This window comes from Scardinius erythrophthalmus (assembly GCF_964197995.2).
Source record: "Scardinius erythrophthalmus genome assembly, chromosome: 15".
In the NCBI taxonomy this organism is placed as follows: domain Eukaryota; kingdom Metazoa; phylum Chordata; class Actinopteri; order Cypriniformes; family Leuciscidae; genus Scardinius; species Scardinius erythrophthalmus.
Window position 1 is genome coordinate 28,878,227 of NC_138235.1, and position 14,420 is coordinate 28,892,646.

Here is a 14,420-nt window from a genome sequence, read left to right on the forward strand (position 1 = left end):
GCATTTTCAGCATGTGCTGATAACACAGTAGCCTACTGAAATACAACACACACAGCGCGAACAGCGAAGTTACGATTCTCAAACAAATGAATAAATTTGCGATCAAATGTTCCATTTCAATAGGAACCCATGCGATCGGGAATTTTGCATCAGGGCGAAACATTCCACAAAGATTCAGAAAACAGGTTAAAGTTTGTCACGCTACTGGGCAAACGTGCAGAAATGGACTTTTGTGTGAGCTGTGCTTCATACTTTGCTGATCTTGTCAAAATGGACCGTTTCACACACATACAACCTGCGAGACAGAGCTGTCAGAGGCCTGTCAATTATTGAGATCTTCTCTTCTGAGGTGTTGCTACTCTGCTGTGAAGAACATTTTCATCTGTTGCCTGGCAGAGGTGTCCTCAGAGACAAGATAGAGTGCGTCAGAGTCAAACTGAACTGAAGACAGGAGCTGTAGTCTTAAAACCACAAGGTCTTATTAGGACAAATCTCAATGTCTTGTGCTTAAATCTGGAAAAAAAAGAGATTGCTTTCCCTGGAGAAAAGTCTAACTGGAATATGACCTACATTAGACCTGCTCTAATATCTTGTAATGCGCTCTGACTTGTTTATGCGAAGAACATCCACCACTACTCGGTCAATTTAACGATGTGGTGAGGTCCAAAATGGCTGACATTACTTTTAAACATCTTTTAAACTCTATTTTGCATTCTTTTAAAATTTAATAAAAAAAATGTTTTTCAATTGAAAATGATATCGCATCAGCATTGTGAGTGAAATTTTGAACTGACAAATTATAATATGAATTTCTTCACCGTATAGGCCTAGGCTATGTATTAAAGGTAGCTAGCAGTTTGTCTTGAAATTTGAACGCCCCAAGTTTAATCTTATCTCATTTAGACTGTATTCCGTTCCGTTAATGCAGTGTTGCCAAGTCTGCGGCTTTCCCGCGGAATTGGACTACTTTTACACTGTTGCCGCGGGTTGTTTGTTTAGTCCACGTTTATTTTTAGTCCCCCGCCCCCGAAACGCGATAGGGCTATTTGGGCTGGTTTTGTTATGGAAACCTCGCATTTGTTCTTGCACGTGCATTTTCAGCATGTGCTGATAACACAGTAGCCTACTGAAATACAACACACACAGCGCGAACAGCGAAGTTACGATTCTCAAACAAATGAATAAATTTGCGATCAAATGTTCCATTTCAATAGGAACCCATGCGATCGGGAATTTTGCATCAGGGCGAAACATTCCACAAAGATTCAGAAAACAGGTTAAAGTTTGTCACGCTACTGGGCAAACGTGCAGAAATGGACTTTTGTGTGAGCTGTGCTTCATACTTTGCTGATCTTGTCAAAATGGACCGTTTCTGCCGCCACAATTTGTGGCCGCACATTTAGGAGACATTTAGGTTCTTTTTAGCTAAACAAAAGGTGTTTACCTAACAGATAACTTTTCTGGAAAGCTGTTTTTAATTCCTGAAACGAACTCCTAACGAACTTCGTTTTGGCCTGATTTTGTACGAAATTCTCACATCGGTTTGTTCTTCAATTTCGCTTAGATTTTTTAGCAAATCAAAATCAGTGAAGTATGATTGGTGAACTCACCGTAAAAAACAAAGTTGCTTTCTTACATTTTGTAAAATCAGCTTAGATGTTTAAGTAATTTCAACTTAAATTTCATTAAACTGACTTAAAAATGAGTTGAATCTTATATCTAATTTTTTTTAACACTGATTAACTTATTTAGATGAGTTAAAGCAATGTAAAAACATATGTTGTCGTAACTTATTTATCATATAATTTTTACAGTGTAATAACTCTCATGAGCTGGTTCTTTTTCTTATTGAATTAAATACAGCACAGTTAAACCTGATTGTTGACCGAATGACTGTTACGAGCAGTTATTTTTATTCAATAGAACCAAGAATGAACTAGAAACACTAAGAGAATAGTCAAATTCCTTAAAATTCCCATCCCTAATTTTATTAGTTTTGTGCAGACTGCAGGTGGGAATTTCCTTATATGAGAAGCATTTGATGAGTGCAGACTGCTTATAAAGAGAACTGACTACTGAGTTTAAAGACAATGATCTCTGACCCCCACAAAAGTGATATGTTGACATGCCGTATCATGCCCTTGAAATAAAAGCCCCCTTCATGCCCTTCTGTCTCACAACAGAGAGCGATCAGGGGCAATATCTCCGCCTTCACATACTCTCTCTCACACACACACACACACACACACAGACCCCCATCACTCACCTGCATACGACCGTCCCAAGAGACAGAGATGTTAAGCCCTAACGGGTTGGAGCCCATTACTGCAACTGCAGCTCTGCAAGGGTCACGGCAACTCTGGAATGAAACCAGCACAAACCAGAAACACACAGAATGGTACCAGAACATTTGCACAAAACTACAGTACACACTTACAGTCTTAAATTTAGAGCGCATTTCTGAGTTAAGTGAATTTTGAATGCAACTTCCAAAAATGTTTAAGCACTATTATTGTAGGTTAAAATAGCGTTTGTCTAAATGGCGTGGCAGAAATAATCAATTTAAAACATTTAAATTTGGTCATTTGCAGATTCTGTCACATTATCCATCTAATATGCTGATCAAGAAACATTTCTTCTTATTATACATTTTTATTCAGGATTCTTTGATGAATAGGAAGTTCAAAAAGATCTTCTAAAAACCTCACAAAAATCCTACTGACCCCAAACCTTTGAACATTTGCGTATATGAAATCTGTTCGGTGTCTCAATTGCTCATTTTAGCAGTCAGATAAAATGAAGAGCAAATGCTTTTCAGATATTTTTATTGAGAAAACCCCTATAATGAGTCTTATTTAGTATTTCTTAAGAGATCTCAATATTATATATAAACAATATCACAAAGTGTTTCAGCTGTGCCAAGTCTGAAATCAAAAGTCACCCCCATGTAACTTTTCCCCCTACCATGGAATACAAAGGAATTGTCATCAAAAAAATTCCAAAGCTTCTCTTTTTAATACAACAGAAATAATAATGCAAAGTTCAGATGCAATTTTTTTTAACTCTAAATAAAACCTGCACCGATAGACTTATATGACCAATATTTGGTCTTTTATAAAAATCTACAGGAAATATATGAGAAAAGCTGCTGTCCAGACTCAGGAAGCTGTGGATATACACCTCTGCATCTTTAGGGGTGGCTGGATTTGTTACAGTTTCCTGTGGAAGCAATATGGGGCTTCTCCCTGATGGCTAGCAAACCGTAACACAACTGAAGTAAGATTTATCCAGGGTTTTATCAGTAAAGATGGTCACGGTATAATCGGGTGAGATACTCAGTTCAGCCTCTAGACTTATCAGCTGCAAGCCTGAACACCCACTGAAAGATTTGGCTCTGTTAAAAAGCTTCACAGTGATACAAAAATACCAGTTTCTTCTTCAAAGACTTTCATGCAGACTCTGGTTGCTTTGAAGAGGAAGAATAATATTAATATCTCTAATAACTATTGGGTGGAGAGGTGAAAACAGAGAGACTAATTAATTTCTGCTAATCAAGAAGAAAGGGTTAGAAAATGTAAACAAAATAAAAATGTACAAAAATCACATACTACCGTTTTACATTTTGGGCTTGGTAATATGTGTTAAAGGGGTGGTTGATTATGATTTCACCTTTCTAACTTAAGTTAGTGTGTAATGTTGCTGTTTGAGCATAAACAACATCTGCAAAGTTACAATGCTCAAAGTTCAAAGCAAAGGGAGATATTTGCTTTTAAAGAAATGGCTTTTTAAGGACTACAACAAACGGCTGGTAGAGACTACACGACATTCCTCCCGGGTTAGTGACATCACAAACCCTAAAATTTACATAAACCCCGCCCGGAACACGATTTATAGATTATCAAGACAGAATATGCTAATCAATGACAAGAAGATAACTACACATAAGCTACATAAATTCATCAACTAACCATTCAGAAATGCCCTGTTGCTTCTACATGTTGTCACTTCTTCTTGAGTCTCTTCATCATTGTCTGAATCCGGTTTGAACATAAAAGTTTTTGAAATTTCAGTGCATGTCTGTGTGAGTGCAAGTTGTTGAAGCTCCGCCCTCTGTGCTGGGAGCAGCAGCTCATTTGCATTTAAAGGAACAGACACAAAACGGTGTGTTTTTGCTCACCCTCAAAAAGTGACCATATTAACATGCGATATAAAAATATCCGTGGGGTATTTTGAGCTAAAACTTCACATACACACTCTGGGGACATCAAAGACTTATTTTACATCTTGTGAAAATGGCATTATAGCACCCCTTTAATGTTTAAAGTTTCTTATGCTCACCAAAGCTGCTTTTATTTAATAAAAAATACAGTAAAATTTGTAATATTGTGAAATATTATTTGAATTTAAATTTATTTTTGTCTATTTTTTGTTTAAAAATGTAATATATTTTAAAATGTATTTTATTCCTGTGATGCAAAGCTGAATTTTCAGCATCATTACTCCAGTCTTTAGTGTCACATGATCCTTCAGAAATTATTCTAATGTACTGATCTATACTGCTCAAGAAACATTTCTTATATATTATCAATGCTTGTGCTGCCTAATATTTTTGTGGAAATCTTGATAAATGTTTATTCGGGATTCTTTAATGAATAGGAAGTTCAAAAGAAACATTTTGCAACATTATAAATTTATTTATTTTCACTTTGATCAATTTAATGCACACTTGCTGAATAAAAGTATTAATTAAAGAATTAAAAATATTTCTGACCCCAAACTTTTAAATGGTAGTCTTTATGAAACCTCTTCAGTCTCTAAATTGCTCCTCTTAGTAGTGAGATGAAATGGAGAGTAAATGGCGAGTCTTAAGTGCTTTTCAGATGTTTTTACTGAGAAAAGCCCTAGTAATGAGTCTCATTTATCGTTTCTGTATAGAGATCTCAAGAATATCAGAAACTGTTTCAGCTGTGCCAAGTCTGCAATTAAATATGAACTCCAACTAAAAAAATTCATTTTGATTAAAAATTAAACATAATTGAAGCAGTCAACGGCAATTCTAAACGAGTCAAAAAGTCGAGACAGGACCCATCGTCAATATTTCTGTGTCCACCACTCTAGTTCATCCAAAACAAACCAGAAAAGAGACCCAAAGTGCTAAATACCGGAATTATCCTTTAAGTCTCCAGACAAAATAGCATCACTGCAAATGTTCCTCTTTAAGAGAGTAAGGAATAGATCACATCCTCAGAAATTTTGTTTTATTATATTTTATTTGATCAGATTTGATTGTATACTATATCTCACCATCTGTCATATATCATATAGTCTAGTTTTCTACATTATAGAAAAAGCACAGCAAATAAGAACATTGTGTTCCATGTGTCACCATCCACACATGCCCAATAAATCCCATCTTATCTGACACACACACATACACACACACACACACAAACAATGAGCTCCTCATATAGCTCACACACAACAGTTCAGGCACTCTATGTGACCTTTCAATTATTGATCCTCTCCAGCACCCGTAGTTCCTCTCTCCCACTGGCCGCATATTAAATTCCTGGCTCTCGCATACCTGCAGCATCAGCAGAATAAACGGGGTGATTCATCTGAGGCTGTCAGCACAGCGCAGGGTGAGAGGATATTTCCCCAGCTAAAAAACAGAAACATTATAGCTCACACTGAAGAGCAGCAGAGATGTGCTCATGTCAAAGTCATTCTCTCGAAATCACATCCAGACAGCGAGACCGAACTACTGCCTGTGCTTCATCATTAACATAATTTATATATATATATATATATATATATATTACTTATTAGACTTATTTTATCTCAACTAGTTTCCAAAAAAATATTATAAAATCACACAAAAGTCTTCTTATATTCATTTTATTATAATCTGTATTATCACTATACATTCTGATGTCATTCCTACACCCACAGGAAACTATTAGTGCATTACCTATTTGGATCTTCTAATACTCACCATAAATAGTCTGCTCTAATAAAAATGTCATCATTTCCAATTCCCTTATTCCCACTGTCACACCACCACAGAGTGAACAGACCTGTCCAGAATAGCCCAGTCTCAAAAAGTCTCCAGTTGCACTCTTGTACCAAGCACAGAAGTATTTTGGGAATCTGCTATAGGATAAGATGAGAACAGCTGCTGGTTAATTTTAAGTTTAGTGTCTGTGGATCTGGGTACTATGAAAAATGATTCACAATCCAATGGTGGTACACAGTAGTGTAGAATAGCATAGCATAACATACCAGTTTCAAAATGATCCCATAAGTCATGCGCTAGCATCCCTTGAAGGGGTTTTACTGCAGGTGTCAGACTACAGGAAGTGGAAAACAGTTGACTGACTGTGTGAACTATGTTGAAAGATAGTGGTTACATTTTGAAATGGCAAAGATTATATTTTAAAGCTACACTGTGTAGGATTTTCTCCCATATATAGCGGTGAAATTGTTTATGACTACCAACTGAATATTACTTTTTAGCCCCTCCCATTCCGAGGGCGTTTTAACTCCTACGGTGGCCGTATTATTTCAAATCTGCCGGCAGTCGCGAGTAATCTCCCCCTCGCATTCGTCACGGTGCCACTGAGTGTCAAAACGCGAAGGGCGAAGCTTGAATTTCCAGGTATGTCCCTCTTTGGCTAATGTATTTTCAAGATGGAAGCGCAACATGGCTGCCGCCATTCGAGCGACTCGCTCGTATGTATTCTAAATGGCAGATTCTATGCTTACGGGAATACTTGATTAGTTGGTAGAAGTAATTACACATTAATGAGCACATATCATTTTGAAAGAACAAAGTGTTTTTTGCTAAGAATCAGCTAAAAAAATGACACAGTGTAGCTTTAAGATGGCAATTAATCTGCTTGTTTCTGTAGCTGTTTCTGTTTACCGCTAACAATGCCAAGGTCATATGTTTGATTCTCAGGAAATGCATACTAATATTTGACTTAGTATCTTTAGATAAAAGCACCTGCATAAATGTTAAAATCATTGCCAATTGCTGTCCGCGACCCATTTTAATTGTGTGATTGCATTATTAAATGAAACGTATTTTTTCTAAACATCTCTGAAATGACTGGATTGTGGAAAGGAAAGAAAAACAAATTTATAGCCAGGAAGGACAACTGTGGTACAAAAGGACACAAATAACCCCCAGGTGTGATACTGTACCCATTTACCTCTATGCAACAGCAAAGTGCACACTGGGACATATTAACTGGGACGCTGGGACTGCACCAAAACCCGAAGGTGATACAATAAAGAATGCGGTTGTCTCATTTCCTTCAAGACAAACTCTCTGAACTTTGACTCATAATGCAAGGCTAAGAAAAAACACCACTAATGGTCAACAGCACAGGCAGAGCTGCACCATTACTTACTCAGGAGAAGGTACACATAGCCAGCTGGATCAGTTATTTACCCATCGACACGCTACAAGGATTCAAAGAGGCTGTGTTCATCCTATGCCAAAAACATCTATGGCACAGGAATGCAACAAGAAAGCGTTCTGGAGGAAGCTGACAGACAGAGTTCAGCAGCTCAGTGGCTGTGCCCAGCAGGAGATCATCAGCCAAGAGTCAAAAGAACAGCAGGTTTCCCAGCGCTCGCTGCCTGTGGAGTGATAAGGTCAGTTCTACCTGTTAGACCAGTGTGATGTACACCTGACTGAAAACAGAGTAGCTGATTCTAGTTCAGTCGACTGATATCCATGTCGTAATCACGCTGTCAGTCTACCATTGGTAGAGGCGTTCTTGTACTCTGCCGTGGTCAGTTAAAAGTTAGAGCTAGAAATCCGCATTTTGACAATCCGAATCCACTATAATAAAGCACTAAATCAAAGAAACTCCAGCACTATCGGCAGATTCTAAAACGCTCGCGGCAAACATCACGGCTTGCGCTTGTAACATTCAAAATCTGCTAAGGTAGAAGGTAGGTATAGCTAGCGTTACTTCTAGTAACGTTACTCTTAACTGCTCCGATCTATTTGTAGTTCGTATTTACCTTTTATAGTATAAACCAATTTTATAGTTTTGCTAGTTGAAAGTCTCTTCACATAAAGATAGCAATCACTAAGTTAAAGGAGGACTCCGGTCAATTTTAACATTGAGCTCATTTTTTTGTAAATTTGGAGTGCTGTCAATACAGAGAACAACGACAAAAATCGGTGTTGCCTACACCGAGTTATTCTATTTTTAAAATTTGCACCCTGTTGACTTCAATGGGGCAAGTACTAAACCTGCTTTTAGCCTCTTAACATCCTTGATGTGTCATTACAAGTGCACAGAAAATGTGAGTGATTCCTTCAGAGTAAACACGAGTGAATCTGACTGCAGTAGATGTGAAAGAAATGTATAAAAATTATGTTATTTAAGCCAGCGCAAATACCTGTGTTTACATCCTGTTTTCGGGTGAAGTCCAAAGTAGTCGATTGCCGAGTTCACGCGCGTGATCATAGGTAAATAGGTAAATAGATCATAGGTATTTGCGCTGGCTTAAATAACATCATTTTTATACATTTCTTTCACATCTACTGCAGTCAGATTCACTCGTGTTCACTCTGAAGGAATCACTCACATTTTCTGTGCACTTGTAATGACACATCAAGGATGTTAAGAGGCTAAAAGCAGGTTTAGTACTTGCCCCATTGAAGTCAACAGGGTGCAAATTTTAAAAATAGAATAACTCGGTGTAGGCAACACCGATTTTTGTCGTTGTTCTCTGTATTGACAGCACTCCAAATGTACAAAAAAATGAGCTCAATGTTAAAATTGACCGGAGTTCTCCTTTAAGTGGTCTAAATTTATTTGTATGTATATATAGGCCTATATTGTCGGTGGAAGGCGTAGTAGCCTACCATAAAATGTTCGTCCAATCATTGCATTCAGACCGAATATACGATGGCCTACCTGCCTGTCAACGTATGCAACGACTGCTCGCGCAGACAGACATCATACAGGTCATCAGCAAGTTTCATGCTATGCAGAGACAGACGTCAAGTCATCGAGCACCACAACCTTTTACAGCTCCTCCTGAACCAAAACAACGGGCTTGTTATGCTGCACTCACGCCATAACTACTGTAATATGGAAGAGATGGAAACCCTTGAGTTATACTCTGCAGTTTTGTGACTCGAATTTATGCATTTCAAGGACAACACTATCAACGCCGAGAGCAGTCAGGTGGTACAGGTCAGTAGGCTACTGTTTATGTTCATTATTATTGTAAAGTTATGTGCTTACTTATGTGCTTACTTTAATGCTGTTTCTTGTGACACTTTTGTTTGGTCCTGGAGACGCTCTGAAGGGAGGGTGGGATCTTATGCTTTCAAAGCAAGCTTATATTGCTAGCCTCTCTGAAAAAATAAACATACACTATCTTTAACACACTTGCAAAAATCAGTTCAAAATAGTTATTTGCTAAGAAAATAAGTGCTATGTGTACAAATACATTACAACTAATGCAGATATAAATAAACCTAGTACATAAAGCCATAAAGAAAATCAATTTTAATATTAACTAAATGCTGCTCTTATTGTGTTTATTCACAAAACAAAGCATAAGATAAAAATAATTTAAACTGTAATATAATTTTAGTGTGTATTTGTGCATTTATGTGTGTGTGTGTGTATAACAATAAATAACTTTCAGGTCAGATACACTGCTATGGAAACTTCCTATTCATCTTTTTGTCATCTTGCATCCCAAGGAAAGATTTTTTTCAGCCTTAAGATTCTCTTAAAAACAGCTTCCGGACTCGACTCGTCCCTCAAGGAGCCACAAAGAAGAAACATGATCCCATAAAGAGATATCCCAACTCTCAATTTCTGAATGCTGTTGTGATGTGCTTATCATGCTTATCCCACCAAGTATTTTAATCCATGTAAGAGCACAGGTTACATTTAGTCATCTTGACAGACACTGATGGCATAACACGATCTTCTTATGTGCCTGAAGCTCCAAATGTTCAAGACTATATAAAGATTCCCTAACGCACACACTGGATCTTATAATAGCAGTAAAAATGTGTGGTCTGACATATACTCCTATCAGCTCATATTAATGAGGATATCTCGTGTTATGCTGCATCCGTCAACATGCATTACCAGAGCTGATCGTGCCGAAGTGTGTCTCTGTGGAGTTCCTGGAACAAAAATTCAGGTTAATAAAAAACTCAAGCCTGACTCCTGCATAATTAGCATGCAATCTGCTGTATCTATGGTAACTGCAGAGACAAGCTAAATGAGATGTTACTGGCCCTGAGAAATATCAACACATTCTTTCCTATTATTGCTCACATAAGAGATAAGAGAACTGATATGGGTGAAGTTTTCAAAGGAAACTTTGTTTTATGTGGCCATATGGGCAATAACTTCTCCTATATATCTCCTGTCCACTGTTTTTCCTATTTTTCAATTAAATGCATATTTTCCCACACACATTTCAAACCTCCAGTGGAGGTAGGAGGACATCCTGATGGCAAAAACAGGAGACAGATGGGTGTATGAGAAGGCCATAGGTGGACAGGACTCATTATGAAAACCCCAGGAATGGACGCCATCCTGAATGCTTCATATAACTGAATAAATTATCTGTATATAAATAGGATGTGCTAAAATGAGCCTGAAATGGCATGATCTCATGTGTGCGTGCGTCACTTCTGTGACTATTTCTAAATTGGTCACTGTCAAAACAAAAAAAATTGGAAAGCTGTTTCAAAGCATGTCAGTACATCACGTGCACAGTTGCTGCTGAATGAGGATAAATAAACCATGTAAAATAATAATTTAATTAATATAAAATATAACAAATATATAACATCTATTGTCTATTGTAATATCATTTCTATGACTCTAAGTTTTCTAAGATTTGAATGACAAAAATAAAACTGATTACTGAAATTAAATAGATAGCATTGTAATTAAATGCAGCAGAGAGATTATGTAAAAACATTCAAGTTTTCCTTTTAATTACTGAAGAAAAGAACTTATGCAGCAGATGGTCAGACTAATGTGCTCTTTGTGATCCGGCACAAATGAATGTAGACTTCTCTGGTGGAGTGAGATGAGACGCACACAGGATTAATCAGTATGGGTTAGATTCTGGCCACTCATTTAAACAGAGAGCAGTTTGAGGACAGGAGCTTCAGAGTGAAAAAACAGTGGCTCTCCACCCACATATGACTCATTAATATCAGCCAAATCTGTAAAGTATATGGCGGAAAACAATGAAGAGGCGTGCAGGAAGAGGACAGAGTGAAAGAAGCAATGTTTAACTCATCACAGAAAGCTTCAGATGTGGTTTACTTTTGTTATAAATGCATTACAAGTAATCAGATTACTTTTTCAAGTAACTAATAAAGTAACAGATTACTTTAAAATTTACAACAAAAAATCTGAATTACTTGTTCAAATAAGTAACGCAAGTTACTTAGTTTTCCATTAGTAACTGACAGCTCTCCTGTCCTCGTGTTGAGAGAAATTGTGAGTAAGTGCAGAGGTGTTTTGTGTGCTAAACATTATGGTTACTGTAGTTCTAGACTAAATGTGAGCAGGCATTTAATCATCTCACTTGCAGAAAAACAGTAAAAAACAGTAAAACAGATTCAGTATTCCTCAAAACAAATAAAAACAGTAAAATGCAAACTCGGGATATTATGCAAACCTGTAGCCTAATAATTAAATATTATAAATTACACATATAGGCTACTTTATGTATTTAATCTCACTTTATTACGCATTGCCTTTGCTACTGCTTTGATGATCCTATTCAACCATAGTAATAAGCAAAAATGACTTTAGTTATACATCACATTTGTGAATAAACTCAAGAGAGTATGCGATTTCGGACGCAGCCAGAGTGTTGAACTTTCTTCTCCTGCGTCTTAACTTTCCCCAACACTGACTCTGTGAGCATGATATTGCTTTAATATTAGCCCTGTTTGGATATTAGCCCGAGTCTGGAGTAGTCTGAACATGTCTGCGTTTTCAGATAGTTTGAAAGCGTCTTTGAATTAAGTGGTGCAGTTATTGCCAGAAGGAGATCATTCAGCTAACATGTTGAATCCTGCTCTTAACGCAAGCTTATTAAATAAGCTCAGCCAGTGGACAGATAATTTGACATTTTGCAGTGGCCTGGCTCTAATAATGACATTTTGCAGTGATGTTATAATTTTCCAATGGTTTTCAGAAGATGAACACTTTTATGTAGACCTCGTTAGATTGCAATTTAGTTGTCCAACTATAATATTTCTCCAACTATATGTAATAATATAATATTTAGTCTGGAGGAACCACTGACAGTCGAGTTTTTGCATTTGACAGTTTTTTCCTCAAGTAGATTTTTAAAATGTTTGTACTTTTACAACTTCACTTTTACTTCACTACATTCCATAGCACAATATCTTACTTTTTACTTCAACACAATTCATAAATTCGTGATGTTCGTCGTTATTTAGAAGTGAGGAAATCGAGACGGCGTTGTCCGATTAGAAATAGAATTGTTCTTTTGAACCGATTCTTTTTAATGAACCGGCTCACAAATAGCATTGATGATTTGGTCGGAACCGATCGGCCTTGTCCGACTCAAAATGCATGCTCAAAATGAGCCAAGAACCGGAAGTAATATGATCCTCGATAAATACTGAGTAAGTTACATTAATAACCTATTTAAACTCTTATCTGTGTGAATAGACATAAGGATGGAGTGTACCGTCGCAAAGAATAAAACAAAAGGTAAGCATTAATACTTAAACGCATTTAAAAGTAATTAGTTTTATACTTATAAATATATAATATAAAATGAGTTTTTATTCTTGCTTCAAACGCTGCTTATGGGTCTTTTTTTATTAGTTTCTCAGAGAAATACTCCTTTAAAAGTTCTTTAAAAGGTTCAAAGATGGATATAGACACTTTTGTGTGCCTTCATTTTGCACTTTGCATATCTCCCCAGACAGTTTCAGGACAGCTTCTCAAGTCAACCAAAAGCCTGGGCACCATTCCGAGCATACAGTATGCCTTCAAACCATTAGCCAACTTTCAATACAGACATAAATATTCAAGTATCAAGGCTCAAGGCTCTATCACTCTCTCTCCTCTCCAGCTTGTGTGTGTGGTGAGCGCACTGGTGCTGTTGTACTGTGGCTGCCGTCGCATTATCCAAGTGGATGCTGCACTGGTGGTGGTTGAGGAGAGATCCCCTGATATGATTGTAAAGCGCTTTGGGTGTACAGTTAGTACATATGAAATATATAAATGCCTCATTCATTCATTTAAGTTATGTTTCAGGGCTTCATATTTCACAGATCTGAGATGCACGCACAGTTTCAGGCAGAAGGAAAGGGACAGAGGGGTAAACCACTTTGCGTCTAATGGATCTGGGATAGGAACACATTCATCTAGTCAGGTGATGGAGCTGTGTATCAGTGTCATGCTCTGAAAATGGTGATCCAATTGAGGATGATGCATACCCATTTAAATTCCACAGCAGCTGGCGCTCCATTCCCACAGCCAGCCTCCTCTAAATCACAGGATTTGACCATCTGTGGAAGATGGCGGGAGAAGCACTGAGCAGATGTTGGTTATTATATGGGGAATTCATGTAATCAGAACGGGGAAACATATCACAATCTGCATTTAGCAACAGCCTGTATACTGTACCTTCACCTACGGCTTCTAAATACAATACAGTAATATGCACTCAAGGACAAATTCACTGTAATACCAGATCACAAGTGTTTATTTTTACTTGGAAACAAGATTCGCAAATGTGGCCAATACAGCATCAATTTATATTGGGAATGACAGAGACAATCCTTCACAGTGGCCAGAGTGATTTTGGGCCATTCCTCTTGGAACTGACCAGGTCACTATATGTGATGCTGGTGGAGGAAAATGTTTTCTGACCATCTCCTCCAAAATACCCCAAAATATTTAGATCTGGTGACTGTGCAGGCCATGGGAGATGTTCAGCTACACTTTCATGTTCATCAAACCTTTCTGTCACAAGTCTTGCTGTGTGTATTTGTGCATTTATCATGCTGATTCACGCCACCCCCTTCAGGGTACAATGTTTGAACCATTCGGTAGTCCTTGGCAGTGACGCATCAAGCGCAGTGGGGAATGCCTTGATATTTTAGCCCAAACCATCACTGATCCACCGCTGTGCTTCACTCTGGGCACGCGACAGTCAGGGTGTTAAGCCTCTTTGGGGCTTCTCCACACTGTAACTAACGGATGTGGGAAAGTCAGAGAAGGTGGACTCATCAGAGAACAATACATGTTTTATGTTTTCTTGTATACAATTCGGGATAGTGCCCAGACATCCCTTTCAGACAGCTTCCTCTTGCGTCGACAGTTACTCCTGTTGGATGTGGTTCATCCTACGTG